A 15,852-nucleotide genomic window follows, 5' to 3' on the forward strand; every position below is an offset into this window, starting at 1 on the left:
AGACTCCATTCTTCTGCTTTCAAGTTTCTCTTTTAATTCAGTGACCTTTAGGAAAGAGAAGACAGAAAGTTCAGGTGTGCCCAGGTTTTGGTTTTGAAGCCCTCGATATTTGAAGATCAATAGTTACATCAAGGCAGTCCATAGCTCAGAACTTCCCAATTGAGCCTCTCCACGCCCTTCTGGGTCGGGCGGAGCAGAGCCACCCTCCCTTTGCTCCGTGAAAGCCCCGGAGGGGGAGGTCGGGAGGGGGGAGGCAAGGCTGGGAGCTCTGCGGAGTCCGGCGCCCTGCTTGGCAGCGACTTCTGCCTGCTGCTACAGTGATGGAGTTTCCACCCATCCCGTTCTCATTTCCATTTTCGGGTCTTCCTCAAGCTCTCGGACACGATGAACAGCTTCTGTGTTCTCCAAGGACCGCTGCTGCCCACGGAATGTGTGCCGCTCCCCTTGGTGACTCAGCATCTTGGAGAGGAAAATTGCGCTGGAGCAAAGGACAGCACGGGCCACGCTGCTGCCAGTGCTGCCTGTGGAAATGTTGCAACAGTACATTTAGGGGCAGGAGGCGGTGTCTCATTTGTTGGGGTGTGTGTATGTGTGTTTGGGGGGTCTGGGGGTACTGGGGAGGGGGCGAACCGGCCATGGCAGCTGCCGAGAAGGATGGGGGTCCCTTAAGGGTCAAACCGCGAGCAAGACGGGGCAGGTGCGACCTTCAGATGTAACATACGGCTGGAGACTGCTTGGGAAGCCGTGGTCAGTGCATGTGGTCACCTGTACTGCTGGCCCTGCCTGCACCAGTGACTGGAGACCCGGCCGCAGCGGCAGCAGTGCCCGGTGTGTAAGGCTGAGCTCAGCAGAGTCACTTGTCCCACTGTACGGGCGAGGAAGCCAGAAGCCCCAGGATCCCGGGTTGGAAACGCCACCTCGTCCCCAGGGCCAGCGACCAGCTTCAGAGAGCAGACGGGGGGTTCCAGCTATCTGGGGACACCGGGGCTTCCACTTCTCATTCGGTGTTGGTGTTTTGGCCTTTGGTTTTTTTCACCACTGTCTTCAACACCCACGACCCTTTCCGCCGGGGTGCAGGTGTGGACCTGGGCCAGGGGTACCCGGCCTCCAGCTGGCAGGACTCCCTCTTCCTTTTTCTCGCCATCTTTTTCTTTTTCTGGTTGCTCAGTATTTGAGCTGGATCCTCCTTCCTGCCCACCTCCAGCCAGAGGAGAATCAGTATTGGGGGTCTGTGTCGACTCTTGCTTCCTCCTGGACCCTTCTGTGAGCCCTCCATTTCTGTCGTTGAGGCCAGCCCTGGTCGGTGGGGGTGACATGGGCGTGGGATGGGAAAGCTGGGCCACTCTGAACTCCTGGCTGGAGGTGGCCCGTCGATGCCTGGCCCCACTGCAGGAAGGCAGACCTGCAGAGTGTTCCCACTCTTAGTACTTTGATCTCTGCTCCGCAGATTTCTTGACTTAATGTTGAAGGTGAACATGGCTCCCTCTGGCTCTCCTCTGCTCTCCTGTGGGTTTAATTTAATTCTCCCTCCAACGTCTAATGTGGGTTCCGACTCCACACGCTTCCTCCTCCCTCACTACCTCCTTTAATACACATTCAATCAAAAAGTGAAGTGGATCAATGGGAACTCTAACACAAAACAAAGCAAGCCACGCAAAAAACAAACAAACAAACAAACAAACAAACAAAAAAAATACCAACCCACCCAGTACATTTAAATGCTGAGTGGGAGACACGGTAGGGGCCGCTTAGGTCTGGGCAGAGCAGTCTGGAAGCTGGGTGTGCATCTCCTGGGACCCAGGGAGAAAGCATCTGATCAGTGATCCCCTTTCACTCCTTTCTTCAAATGCTGACCTTGACCAACTTTGCTGATGCTGAAAGTCTATAAACAGACCAGTATGTGTGTAAATGCAATGCAGAATTTGAACTTGCAAAAAATCACAAAGGAACAAAGAAAAACGTCACTCTCCCCTGCAGCTCTGACTTGCCCACTGGATCTCAACCCTGCTGGCCTTGTTCCTCAGGAATATACGGACATGCCAGGTGATCTGTGCGCCCCTGTGGCTCTCCTCAGAGCTCTGACTGTACCCGACATGGATGCTGACATTTTGCCAGAACTCAAGTAATCGGGGAAAACCTACTTTCCTTGTTTTCTTCATGCTAGCTTCCCTGGAATTACAGCAGATTGTTCTAGAGCAGGACGTAGAGCAACACATCTTTCCTCTACACTGTGTGGGTTTGAAATCCCAGCCCTACATTCCCATCACCCTCATTGGTCCTTTTTTTGTTTGTATGTTTGCTTGTTTCTCCACTAATTCAGTCCCCTTTCCATTGCTCTAGAAAGCTTTGAAGAAACATATAACAATGGGCGAAAAGGGAGGAAATCAGTACCAGGAGATAGTCACAGACCGTCATGTACCCCTCCCCATCCCCTGACCCTGCCACATCCAGTCATTTGTTAGAGGAATACTGGGTATTTGGGTGTGAACTTTATAGAAGCTAAGGTTAAGTGGAGTATGATGTACAGTTTCTAAACTGGTAGTACAAATATCGGTAGCCCAAAGATAAAAGAGAGCTCACTGTTTAGAAGAACCATGCTGGATTTCGCTCCTGAAATGCAATGGCCACTCTGGGTAAACTGATAGTTTCATGGCCAAATCCAGCTCAGCAAAGGCATTTCTGTAGGAGCTCACACCATGGTTTTGGGGGTAGCTCTAGAATTTTGGTGGTTAGACACCAAGTCACTGATAGATAGACTGTGGGAGCAACTGGGAGTTTCGCTTGGAATTTTTTTTTTGTCTTCACACAGAAGATTTTTGACTGCGTTCAAGGTTGTGTTCGCTGGGGACGTACTGGCATATGGATAATCTATGAGGCCAGTGAAAGACATGTCTGGGAGAGTCGGTAGAGGTGGTGGAGGCAGTGATATTTTCTCCTGAAAGCAAAGGCGTCTAGTAGAGAAAGGGCCATGGTGGCGTGTCACCAACAATCTGAGAGAGGCAGTCATAGCTGTCCCAGAAGAAAACAAAAGCAAACACATCCCTCTCTTCAACGCGAGAGGTTAGGAGAGTTTCATTCTGGGAATTTTGACACCTTACTTAGCTTTCATGTTTGAATTTTAAAGTATCATATATTTATTTAAAAGTTGGAAATACACGCACAAAGTTAAAATTGCCTTCTTTCATGTCAGTAGAGACTATCATCCTTGATCTAATATTTTCTAGTTTTTAGTAAAAAATTGGGATTTCGTTGTGCAGCAAGCTCTCACTCTCATGTACTAACATCTTCCTTGGTATTATATTGTGAGCATTTTTAAGTTTCAGTAAATAACAGAAAATGGAATGAAAAGATAATGCACATTTTCCATGAGCCCTCTCTTATACATAAGCAATTATTTATAAAATTAGTGCCTTATTTGTTATATATATTATTTAAACTAGGTCATATGTTTACTTGCTTATATATTTGATATTACATGGGTAAGTCATAACTTATTAAGTAATTCCAGTATTTTGGATGTTTCCAGTTTTTTGGCAGTCTCGTTGTAGACCACAGTTCATCAAATCTCAGCTCAAAAACTGTGTGACCTTAGGAAAGTTACCCAACCTCTCTGGTGTTCAGGACAGTGTATCTCCTGAATTTCAGTGACAGATGGTACCTGTTGAGGAGCGCCCAGTTAGAAGGGACTCAGCCCAGGATAGCTATTGCTACGACCATCTTCTAGAATCTGCAACAGCATGCAAAGTCTCTATTCAGATCTTGAGGCCCAACCCAAAGCCCTGAGTTTCTTTTTTTAATTATTAATTATTTTTGCATTATGTGACAGTTTCATAGGCTCTGGGAATCCCCCAACCCCTCTTCATGCCCTTCCCCCATGGTGGATTCCTCCACCTTGTTGCAAAAGCCCTGAGTTTCTAAAAGATCTTAGTTCCTAACTCAAGCCCAGGAAGAAGGGAAGGATGGGCTGATCCAAGGAACACATTAGCATATGCAATGAGATGCTGGATGCAAGGCGGCAGAAAGGCAATGAGCAGCTGGGCTCAGTCAGCTCAGGTTGCCCGGAGAAAGCACACAGCCCCCGAGGCCGGTGCCCAGCACAGGAGTGTGGGCTGAAGGGCTCCTGCAGAGGGCTGTTAGGGAGCTGCTGCCCGCCTCTTCCTCTCCTTCTGTCTCTTCATGCCATCTCCCTCTGTGTGGGCTTCTGGGTCCAAGTGCCTGGTTTATAATCAGGGACATGCAGCAGTCAGCTTGCATGATGCCATGCCAAATGGGCTCATTTCAGCTTGATTATCTTGTGTAAACCCAATCTCCTTATATGATCACATTCGGAGAGACTCAAAGTGAGAATTCCAACACAAGAGTGTTGAGAGTGGCATAATCCAACTCATTAAAGGCTCCAGAGTCAGGTTTTATCTTACTCTTTAGAAGAAAATTACTTCACCCAGAAAACCAAAAATCACATGTATTTTAACTTTTCCTCTAGTGCGCATGGTTTGAACTATGAGTTCTTAAAAAAAATTCATGACATATTCAAACTACAAAAATGGTAAACATGAGTTTTACCTTTTCAACATTTGAAAATTTACCTGTTTATTCCATTTTTCAGTTTTCATTTCATTTTCTAAAATAATGTCCCCCAGTATTTGTGTACAATACAAATTCTCTGAGATTGCCCTGATTGATGGGGAAGGTTATATGGGGAAGCATCTAGATTAAATAATAATACAGCACACAGAGCCACTCCCTGAAATTCTATTGTTAAGTGATTTGTGTCTTTATCAGAAAATTCACATAGTCTGCATTGCTCATAATAGTGTATTTTATATTTTGGAAAAATATTTGTTTATTTGAAAGGCAGAGTTACAGAGAGAAAGAGGCAGAAAGAGAGAAATAGGGAGAGAGCTAGAACCTTTTATCCACTGGTTCCTTCCCGAACTGGCCACAAGCACTGTGGCTGGGCCAGGCCAAAGCCAGGAACCAGCGGCTTCCTGTGATTGTCCCATGTGTGTTCAGAGGTCAAGGACTTGGGTCCTCTTTCAGGCACAGGGATCTGGATCTAAGGTGCAACATCTAGGACTTGAACTCATACTCCTATGGGATGCCACTGTTGCAGGCAGCAGCTTTGCCCACTACACTGCAGTGCTGGGTTGGGGTTGGGGAGAAGGAGTGAGTCAGAGTGCAAGAGGGAGCACACGCACGTGCAAGAGTATTCTTACTTGCTGGTTTATTTCCCAAATGCCTGCAATGTCTGGAGCTGGACCAACCCAAAACTAGGAGCCAGGAATTCAATCTGCATCTCTCATGTGGGTGACAGGGACTCAACTACTCGGCCATCCCTGCTGCCTCCAAGAGGGCTCATTAACTGTGGAGCTGGAGAGGTCTTCCATGTAAAAAGTGGCAAGCATGCAATTAATCACAAAATTATTATTCAGAGCTGGAGTTCTTGTACTCTTTGAAGATCATTCTGAATTTTGCAATTGATACAAGGCGGGGATTGCCGCTCTAGTCTTTTTGCTTCAATCCCCAGTATAAAGGATCTGAACAGTTCCTCTGATACCCAGAATCATAACAAATCCAAAATCTTACCCTGCAGATTAGACAGCTCACTTCTCCTGGGGCACTTGTTCATCCCAGGATAGAGCCCTGAGTCTTCTCGGTCTAGTGCGGGAGTTTAGCATGGTGCACCGCTCAGGAGGCCAGCCACCCAGAGGCAGACTGGCAACTGAGATTTCAGCATCAGGTGCAAACTGGGAGAAGGACAGTGTATGACAGCTTGCTTGTCCCAATGTTTCTGATACACAGATGGAGACATTCTTCAGTTTTTGGAGTTTTAATATTTCCTAGTATCTCTTGTTGAAATATATTTGTCTCCCTTTAAAAATATTAGGTGATGATATTACCACTTTTCTGAATCATTTGGGAGAAAGATAGAGAAGTAGAATTTGGGGCATGTTTTCACCTGAAGTTAGATGAAATCAAGAAGCAGCAAATCACAATTCTTCTTGAATAACATTTTATCTTGTGGTTTACATACAAATGGTTCATTCTGATATGCACAGATATTGAGTCTGTTTGGTCATATCTGAGACAGCCTTTTCCTCCTCTGTTTAGTAATAAAACAAATGCAAACACATAATTTGCTTACCTTTAAAGGATGATATTTATGAAAATCTCATGATATATTTTAGCTACACTTAAATTAGTGGTTGTATAATTCACATTTCACAAGAAGAATCAATTGCAGATCTACAAGAATTCTAGCTTTGCAGTTGTGATAGAAATACATATAGGAGGGCCTATAAATAAAGGGCTATGAGTAATTTCATGTCCTAAATATTTTATTCTCGGTTGATATTTCTCTCGTCAACATGCAGTCCTGTGTTATGTGACTGAAATACGCATCTATGACAAGTACTGCTGGCAGAAGCACACTGTGAATTGTGAAAGTTTCTTAGTGACTTAGTTTGGTTTGCTTTTACTGTTTCATAAGGAGGCAAGGGCACATTACATTCTTAATATATTTGAGAATAAGGAGGAGCCAGTTATTATTCTTGGTTGAAAGTCAAAATTAGGATGTCCTTCTCTGGTAATTTACACCATGCTATAAATAGTATTTGCTAATAATATTACCAAGGAACTGACCTACTTCCTGTTTTTAACCAAGAAATAAAAGGTAACTGACTTTCCAATTACCGAGTACCTCTCTTGCTATTAAGTTTGCTTCATTTCATAAATATATTGAAATAAATTTAAACTCTAAACCCAGAAAAAAAATCTAGCAGACTTAAAATTCTCTGATTTTCTTATCAAGATATGCAGGAAAGTATGCCATCATCCCATCTGGCTTCTTGACTTTATAGCTTCAGAGCAAATGTTTGGATGTTTTCAATTAAAACCTGACAATAGAGAAACTGCAATGTGAATTAAACTCAGAATCAAATGCCAGTTTTATTAGAAGGAATCCATTAGGGAGAGACCTTAAAACCAGGAACTGATGGCAACTTCTGGATCTGGGAGACAGGGAGTGGTCCTATTGCCAAAGTGAAAAGGTTTAACCATACCATAAAGTGAGGATGACCAGTCCAGGTACTTAGACATCTGATTCCTGCAGATGGCCATTGACATTGACAAGTCATGCTGCCCATCACTGTCACACTGGGCTTGAGGCCTGTTTTGGGTATACCGGGCAGGAATTAGCCCGAAGGATTGTGTCTTTCTCACCTCTGATGTCTCAGTGGAAAGTGATATATGCTTATTGCAAAAAATTCAAAACTCATTGAAAATACCCAATAAAGAAAATGAAAGTCATCTATGTGTGATTCCCTGAGGGATCATGTTTGTTGACAGTTTAGTAAATCATTTCGTTGGCCCCATTTGAAGGCCAGTTTTCATCACTTGTTTACTTAAGACAAGGTAAAACCATTTATGTTATCTTAATGGCCAACCTGAAAACTCATCCTAGACAGAGTTCTGGTTGTGCTTTTGGGAAACATATATTAATAGATCATTAACCCAACAGGTGAAATCTTACAGTTATTGGCCAAGTTATGGGTCACTGCTTCAAATCCAGAGAAGAGGCATGATTCTTTTGCATGAGACAAGGAGAGGAATTTTTGGTTTTCTTTCTTCCCAAAGAGCACAAAATAGAGAAGAAATAACAAGGGAGAAATAAATGTGGGAGAGTTGAGAGAAGCTCAGAGACCAGGGTGGTGGGGATTGGCGGGTGGGGAGGTTGCTGCATGGGGAAGTAGAGAAGGGAAGAATTTGTGGCACTTCAATGCTCAAGAAGTGGTTGGGGTCCAGAAACCTCTCGAGGGGTGTGTCATGGTATTTGTTCTGTTGGTGACAAATGCCACTATCCCCTGAGACTTGTTAAAGACCAGGATGGGCTCTTGCTGCTGGACCAGGCAAAGGGGCTGAGTGTAAAGATCTCACTGAAGCTGTATGAAGAGAAATCACATGATGGAAGCAGGCGCCTGAGGGCTGAGACACAGGAGGCCAGGACACCTGGGTGCCTTCCTTCATTGCAGCCTGATGTCCCAGATTCAGAGGGTACTGGGGAAGGTTTCAGACTCTACAGGATGTGGAACTAGGGTAGAAATTAAATTACTTTTATCTTGAGGGTCAGGAAGACCCTAGATAATAGCTGGGTTATAGTTACTATAATCCAAGTCATGATGGTGAAACAGGTGAAATAGTCACTCCTGTCCATCTTCTGGATTGATTATGGTGGAGTCTTCTATGAAGTTCCCTCAGATATTTCCCAAGATTTTCAATACCCAGCATCCATGAAGGAACCTGTTCCCTCTTCCCATCAAGGTGTTTGCTCTTATTTTTTTTTAAGATTTATTTTTTCTTTATTTGAAAAACAAAGTTACACACACACACACACACACACACACACACACAGGGAGGGAGAGACAGAGGGAGGGAAGGAAAGAGAGAGCGAGCGAGCACCAAAACTAGCCTCCATCAGCTCACTAATGGACACAATGGCTGGGTCTGGGCCAGGCTGAAGCCAGGAGCCAGGAACTTTATCTGGGTCTGTCATGTAGCTGTACGGACTCAAAGACTTGGACCATTTTCTGCTGCTTTTCCAGGTGCATTTGAGGAGAGCTGGATCAGAAGTGAAACAGTCAGATCTCAAACCTGTGCCCCTATAGGATGTCTTTTTCATGGGTGGCAGCTTAATCCACAATACTGGCCACCATCAATGACCCAGAGGACCTAGCTTCTCTCTGGCCATTAAAACACAGAATAGTGACTAGTGAAAGGCAAAGTCCAATATGAAAAATAAGTTGTTCTGTAATTCAAGTCCACCTTCCTGTCTTGTCATCAAGTGGTTTTCATGTGGTCAGACACATGCCAGAGACGGACTCCTCACGGTCACTAAGCCTTCAACTCAGGAAAGGGAGGAAATGTTCTCCTCACCTTAGTTCAACTGTTGTTCATCAAATCCTCGTTTCATGGAAATAAATGAATTTCCTTTTACAAAAAACCCAAATGAGACACTGCTGTACTCAAAGTGATCCCTTGCATAGATTTTTAAAAATGTTTTTATCCTTTCATTTTTTTAAATTTGAAGTGGAGGAGCCTAGGATTGAAGTAGGTGTTTTAATAGGAGATATGGGTATCCTGAGTACTAATTTAAGTGTCCTTACGTCATTTTTAATGATATAAAAGTAGCCTCATATACATCCTCTTCACATTCATATAAAATACTTTCACAGAGTAAGGCTGCAAATGATGGAATGATTGGATTAAAACTTTTAATGAACACTCTCAAACTTACCTCAGAAAATATTAACTTACATTTCTACTTATAGCACTAAAAGGCCTTTCATTATATGCTCATCAGTTTCCCATTATCAACTCTTTATTCAGCAAATGTTTACAGTTGTTCGGATGTGTGTTTTCATCTTTGCTGTTTAGATTAGTGGTTCAACAGTGGTAAGGGGGGACATCTTTTCTGCCAGCTTGGACTTGTGTTTGCTGTTCTATTGTTAGCCTTTTTAATGTCCTCTGCCCAATTTTTCTTTTAGGTTGCCTTTTCCCCTATGAACTAAAAGAGAGTTCTCTGCAAATTAGGAAATTAACTTAATCTTCACAAGATCCATGACTATTTTTCTGCCTTTTTCCTTATTATCATAATTATAGATGCCTTCATAAATAATTTCAGATTTTAAATCTATATAGTGATCTTTTTCTATTGATCTTGGTGGCCTCTGGAATTCATATTGTGTTTAGCATTTATTAAAATATTTTCACATATTTTCAATATTTCATGGAATCTTGAAATTGGAATCATGAGTCTATGTGGAATATACTTTGGCAATGAAGGTAGAAACACAATTTTGCATGTTTTTCTCCTCACAGGCTATGGCAATCTTTTTTCTTCACTAACTAAAAATGCTGCTACAATCATCTTTTACCAAAATATCATGTCTTTACTTATTTTTCATACCCTTTTGTGTTACTCAGCCATTAATTTATCTATTTGTATACAGTATGCTTTTAATTATTTATTGCTTTATTTACTGTGGTTTATGTCAACTTAAACACACTTCAAATCTAGTCTTCCCCTCAAGGAAACTTGTTAAAATTCTTCAATGCTGTTGTTCTCAGCTATATTCACTCACATACTTTTTATTGAAGAAGATTTAGAAACATTAAGGTTCTGTTGGGAAGTCACTGAATTTACAAATTAATTTACAGAATTTGCATCATAAAATACTTAGTCTTTTTATCCAGGAACAAGACATTTTTATCCATCAGTTATTTTAATTAATGGTTATTTCTTAATTATCTTCAGTTGAAAACAAGTTTTAACTTTAACATTTGGTTAGAACAACCTGTTCTACTTAATTACAACGCTTAAGGGGATATACAGTAACTGTGTAATAGAGATTATCATATCCAGGTATGAAGATACAATGCAGTGTATATCTCTGCTTACAAATCAAAGATGGACTCCCAGTGGAACTGTTAAATATATCTTGGCAATAGGATGCTGGACTCTCTGCTATTGTCCATACCTATCATGTCAGGATGTTTAAACATCTTAATGATGGACAGATGACTGTTTATGAAGGACTATACTACTGTAATTATATACGGGAAATCAGTGAGAGGGTGAGAGTTTGGGAAGTGGGGAGAGGGGAAGGAAAAATCCCAGAGCCCGTGGGACTGTATCTTAAAATTATAAAATAAATAAATTTAATAAAAAATTGCTTTTATTCTTATCCTGTCACAAACTAGAACTTATTAGAATTTGGAATAACTTTAGAATAAAGACACTTCTAATTTAATTTCAAGCATAAAAAAAATAAAATGGGCTGATGGCAGTTCTAGTAGCTGCAGCTCCTCCCAGCTTAGATGTCTGTCGTGGCTCAGTTTGGTTGAGGAGAAAATGGAGTTTGGGAGCAGAGAAAGAAAACAAGGAAGAGGCCAGTATCAGTTGAGGAAATATAAGGATAAATGTTCAGTTCTCATAAAGTAAGACATTCAACGTGTTGTTTCTTAATTTTCTTCAAATATTGCAAATTCTTTTTGAATGAGATATATTCATGTATAAACATGGAACAAAATGTCTCTATACTCAAAAATGAATGATATTGGGCCCTGCGGCGTGGCCTAGTGGCTAAAAGTCCTTGCCTTGAACGCCCCGGGATCCCATACAGGCGCCGGTTCTAATCCTGGCAGCTCCACTTCCCATCCAGCTCCCTGCTTGTGGCCTGGGAAAGCAGTTGAGGACGGCCCAATGCATGGGACACTGCACCCATGTGGGAGACCCGGAAGAGGTTCCTGGTTCCTGGCTTCGGATTGGCGCGCACCGGCCCTTTGCGGCTCACTTGGGGAGTGAAACATCAGATGGAAGATCTTCCTCTCTGTCTCTCCTCCTCTGTGTATATCTGATTTTGTAATAAAATAAATAAATCTTTAAAAAAAAATGAATGATATTTTGGGAGATTCAGAGTGCTACCTATACTTCCTTCAGTAGTTTGAATTACTAAGGACTAACAATATCAAAAAAATTAAACAAGTAAAAATTAGGACATTTTGAAAGAATGGAAAAATATCTGAATCAATACAATGAGAAAGAAATAAACTAATCTATGAAACAATTTGAATGCACTTATAAATACAATAGTGTAATACAGATACTTTCATCACTTGTATCTCCTTAAATATAGATAAAACTGTTTTATACTGTGTATGAAATTTAGAGTAAAAGGCCAAAGAATGGGGCCTGGTGGCGTGGCCTAGCGGCTAAAGTCCTTGCCTTCAACGCACTGGGATCCCATATGGGCACCGGTTCTAGTCCCGGCAGCCCCACTTTCCATCCAGCTCCCTGCTTGTGACCTGGGAAAGCAGTAGAGGACGGCCCAAAGCCTTGGGACTCTGCACCCGCCTGGGAGACCCGGAAGAAGTTCCTGGATCCTGGCTTCGGATCGGCGCAGCACCGGCTGTTGTGCTCACTTGGGGAGTGAATCATCAGACGGAAGATATTTCTCACTGTCTCTCCTCCTCTCTGTATATCTGACTTTCCAATAAAAATAAAAAAAAAAATCTTTAAAAAAAAACGCTAAAGAATGAAATAAGTGTATACTTAAATATAATGTCACAATTGCCACTACAGGGTATAATAAGCAACCTCTTTTTTTTTTTTCCCAAATATTTGAGCAGAAGACTATTACTGAGCCACAAAAGGCAATTTAGGATCACAGAACTTGAAACAACCTCAACAGGTCATCTGGAAGAGAAAGGACTTTTAGACATGTACATCCAATTTGACATTCACAGAGGCAAAGAGTAGCAGGTGCTTTTGAAGGGCAGTGTATATATTTGTAAAAGTAGAGTGAATTTACCAATGAGCACAAAATATTTCTGAAGTAATTAAAGAGGAAAAGAGGAAAAATAATGTGCTTTTTAAAAGTGGAATTGTGCAAATACATCACTCACTAAGCCTGTTGAGTAAAGCTGCTCTTAGAGTGACTTCATTCTGCCAAAAATAAGCTCCATGAGGTCTTAGCAAAAAAGATGATGGCACGAGCTCTCAGAACTTCCGAAAGATCCAAGTTGGCAGTAAAAGAAAGAGGAAAGACTGTCAAACCAGTGGGCCATTGTCATAAGCTTGCTGCATAGCGTATGGATTCCTTACTGCAGATATTTCATCAGACTAGTGGAGCCCATGCTGTAAAATTTTATTATTTATTTCATTAGAATTCTAAGATGAATAATTTTTATTTGTTCATTTGTTTAACTTAATTGTTTTGTTCAATATATCTAATTATCAACATAACTCCAGCGTTCAGATTTTCAATAGTATTTTTAAAAGATTTTACTTATTTTTATTGGAAAGGCAGATATACAGAGAGGAGGAGAGACAGCGAGGAAGATCTTCTGTCCAATGGTTCATTCCCCAAGAAACCACAATGGCTGGAGCTGAGCCAATCCGAAGCAAGGAGCCTGGAGCTTCCTCCGGGTCTCCCACACGGATGCAGGGTCCCAAGGCTTTGGGCCATCCTCAACTGCTTTCCTAGGCCACAGGCAGGGAGCTGGATGGAAAGTGGGGCTGCCAGGATTAGAACCGGAGTGCATATGGGATCCCAGTGCTTTTAAATCGAGGACTTTAGTCACTAGGCTACTGCGCCAGACCCTTAAATACTATTTTTTTTTAATTTGAGAATAACAGTGTTCTAAAAAACATATCCTACTTTGCTATGTAAGAAAAAATGAGTCAAGCATTTATTCTTAAATGGAAGAAAATGTAAACTTTGTTTTATTAACTATATTTGCAAGCATTTTATTGCTTGACAGGATCACAACAACAGAATTAAGGGGGAGAGAAACCCATGATCAGCTCAACAAGCACAGGAAAAACAGTTGATAAAAGCTGGCATCCCTTGAAGATAAGAACCTTTAAAAACCAGGGTCAGTAGTAATGTACCTCAACGCAGTAACGCTTGAATCAGACAGCTCTCAAGTTACATCGCAAGAACGGGGGAATTGAAATTACTTGCTTTAGAACCAGGAGCAAGACAAAGTTGTCAACTATTATCACTCTTATTTTAGTATTGGAAACTTCAGCACAGCAATGAGACAGGAGAAGGAGGAAAGACGGCATCTAATTGAAAGGGTAAGATCAAATTACCTCTGAGCAAAAACATAAAGATCACACCCCAAACTGTTAGAACTGAGAAAGCAATCTGGTAAGGATATAAAATTAACATACAAAACTCAAATTTTTAAAATATCAATGAAGTCAAGATAGCAATTTTATCGACAACAGCTAAAAAAAAAACACCAAAAAAACCCCTCACTAGCAGTAAATTAAACCTAGGAATTGAATGATCTCTTTAATGAAAACTACAAAAACACTGATAAAGGAATTTGAAGATGTCACATAAACATGGAGAAACATTTCATATTCATGGATTGGAAGAATATGGATACAATATCTATATTACCCCAAAACAACCAACACATTCAATATGATTCCTAAAAATCCATGACCTTCTTACTGATATAGAAGAAAAAAAAACACATACACAAAAGACCTCAAACAGCCAAAGACATTCTGAAGATTAAACCTAGAGGCATCACAACAACTGACTTCAAAACAATTCAGGCAATACTAATCAAAACAACATAACATGATGTAAGAACTGTCAAGGATGAACCATGTACAACCACACCAACTTCAGCTGTTGTGGGATGCAAAAAGAAAAAAAGTTTCCAGATGTCTATTGGAAATGTTTGAGGAAGAAGTGAAAAAATAACGAAGATTCTCTTGGACAAGAGAAGGCAGAGAGCCTGCTACGGCTAGCTGTGTGGTGCAGCAAGCTGCCAGCTGGGAGCTGCCATTGTACCACAAAAAGGCAGGAAGACATCATTATAGCCACACCACTAAGTTTAGGCTGAACGGGAATTCTGCAGTTACCCTCTGACTTTTACCTCAGCCTGGGAAGCGGAATGAGGTCTGAGCAGCTGCCAGGCTTCCCTCCTCACTCCAGCTCCCGCAGAGTGCCTTACTCAGCAGGGAAGTCACAGAGCACACCTTTGTTCTGCTCCTCCCAGAGTCAGAGTCCTAATCAGGGCAAAAGGTAGGGCAAAGGATAGATGCTCTGCATCCTGTAGAGTTTAGGGGCATTAGCTTAGAAATTCACATGAACACTCTACATAATTCAGGGGGATTCACTTTAGCTTCTGAGAGCTAAATCATCAGTGGTCCATAAAAAACCTTCTCCCACTTTAGGAGATCTGGATAATGACCTCACTATACCTTGCAAAACCAGAACTGTAACAAACAGTTCCAAATTTCTCAGTGTTGCCAGAATCTACTTAATGGACCTAGAGAAGAATCCTTTCTCATTCCTACTCTATGAAACAAGACCTCTTGCATACTGCATAGTCACCCTGCAGGACTGGGGCAGGGTTCAGTACACATCTCCTAACTGTGGGACTTTGGGCTGTTGGTATTACACAAGTCAAAGAATCAGTCCTAGCAGGAAGGAGAAAGGGTCTATACTCATCACACAGTTCTAGAGCCACAGCAACTTGTGCAAAAACCGAGGCATCACTTAGGCCTGCTAGTGAGACAATTGGACAGCCAACTTTGTTTCCCTTAGCACCAACAAAAAAGGCCTTGGTTATTAAAATCTCCAAGAAGACTGATCCTAAACTCTCTGTGGCCCAAATATACACGTTAGAAAATCTATATTCATTTCAATGATAGACTTCTATCCCTATGAACTGCAAGACTAGACCATTGTGTCATTTCCTACAAGAAGCTTAAAGAACCGCAGACTCTCTAAGGCATTCTACAGTCAAATTGTCAAAAGTTAAAGACAAGGAGAGAATTCTGATAACAATAAGAGAAAAGCATGAAGTCATGTTAAAGAAAAACCAATTAGATTATCAGAATTCTCAACAGAAACCCTATAGTTCAGAAGAAAATGAGATGATATCTTCAAAGTTTTAAAAGAAAAAAACTTTCAACCAAGAATATTATACCCATTGAGACTATCCTTTAAATACTGAAGGAGAAATAATGTATTTTCCAGATAAGTGAATACAGAATTCACCAACACCAGACCAGCTTTATGTGAAATTTTGAACGGCTTTCTGCCGTAGAAGCAAACATCATGAAACAAATGATAACACTATATTCACTAACAGAACAGGTAGAATTAGCATCTAATTAAGAATTGACAGATGTTAGTTGTTGTCTATCAATATTAGGCTTGAAAGGAAATAGATTAAATTCATCCACCAAAAGACTTAAGTTGGCAGACTGCATAAGAAACCAACATCTCACTATAGTGTCTACAAGAAACTAACTTCACAAAG

General features: G+C 41.5%; 1 pseudogene; it reads left to right on the forward strand.

The window, feature by feature from the left end:
- Positions 1–635: 635 nt before the first annotated feature.
- On the forward strand, positions 636–1,326 carry LOC101517943 (E3 ubiquitin-protein ligase RNF5-like; annotated as a pseudogene).
- The last annotated feature ends 14,526 nt before the right edge of the window (positions 1,327–15,852 follow it).

Source organism: Ochotona princeps, chromosome 5, assembly GCF_030435755.1.
Source record: "Ochotona princeps isolate mOchPri1 chromosome 5, mOchPri1.hap1, whole genome shotgun sequence".
Classification (NCBI taxonomy): Eukaryota; Metazoa; Chordata; class Mammalia; order Lagomorpha; family Ochotonidae; genus Ochotona; species Ochotona princeps.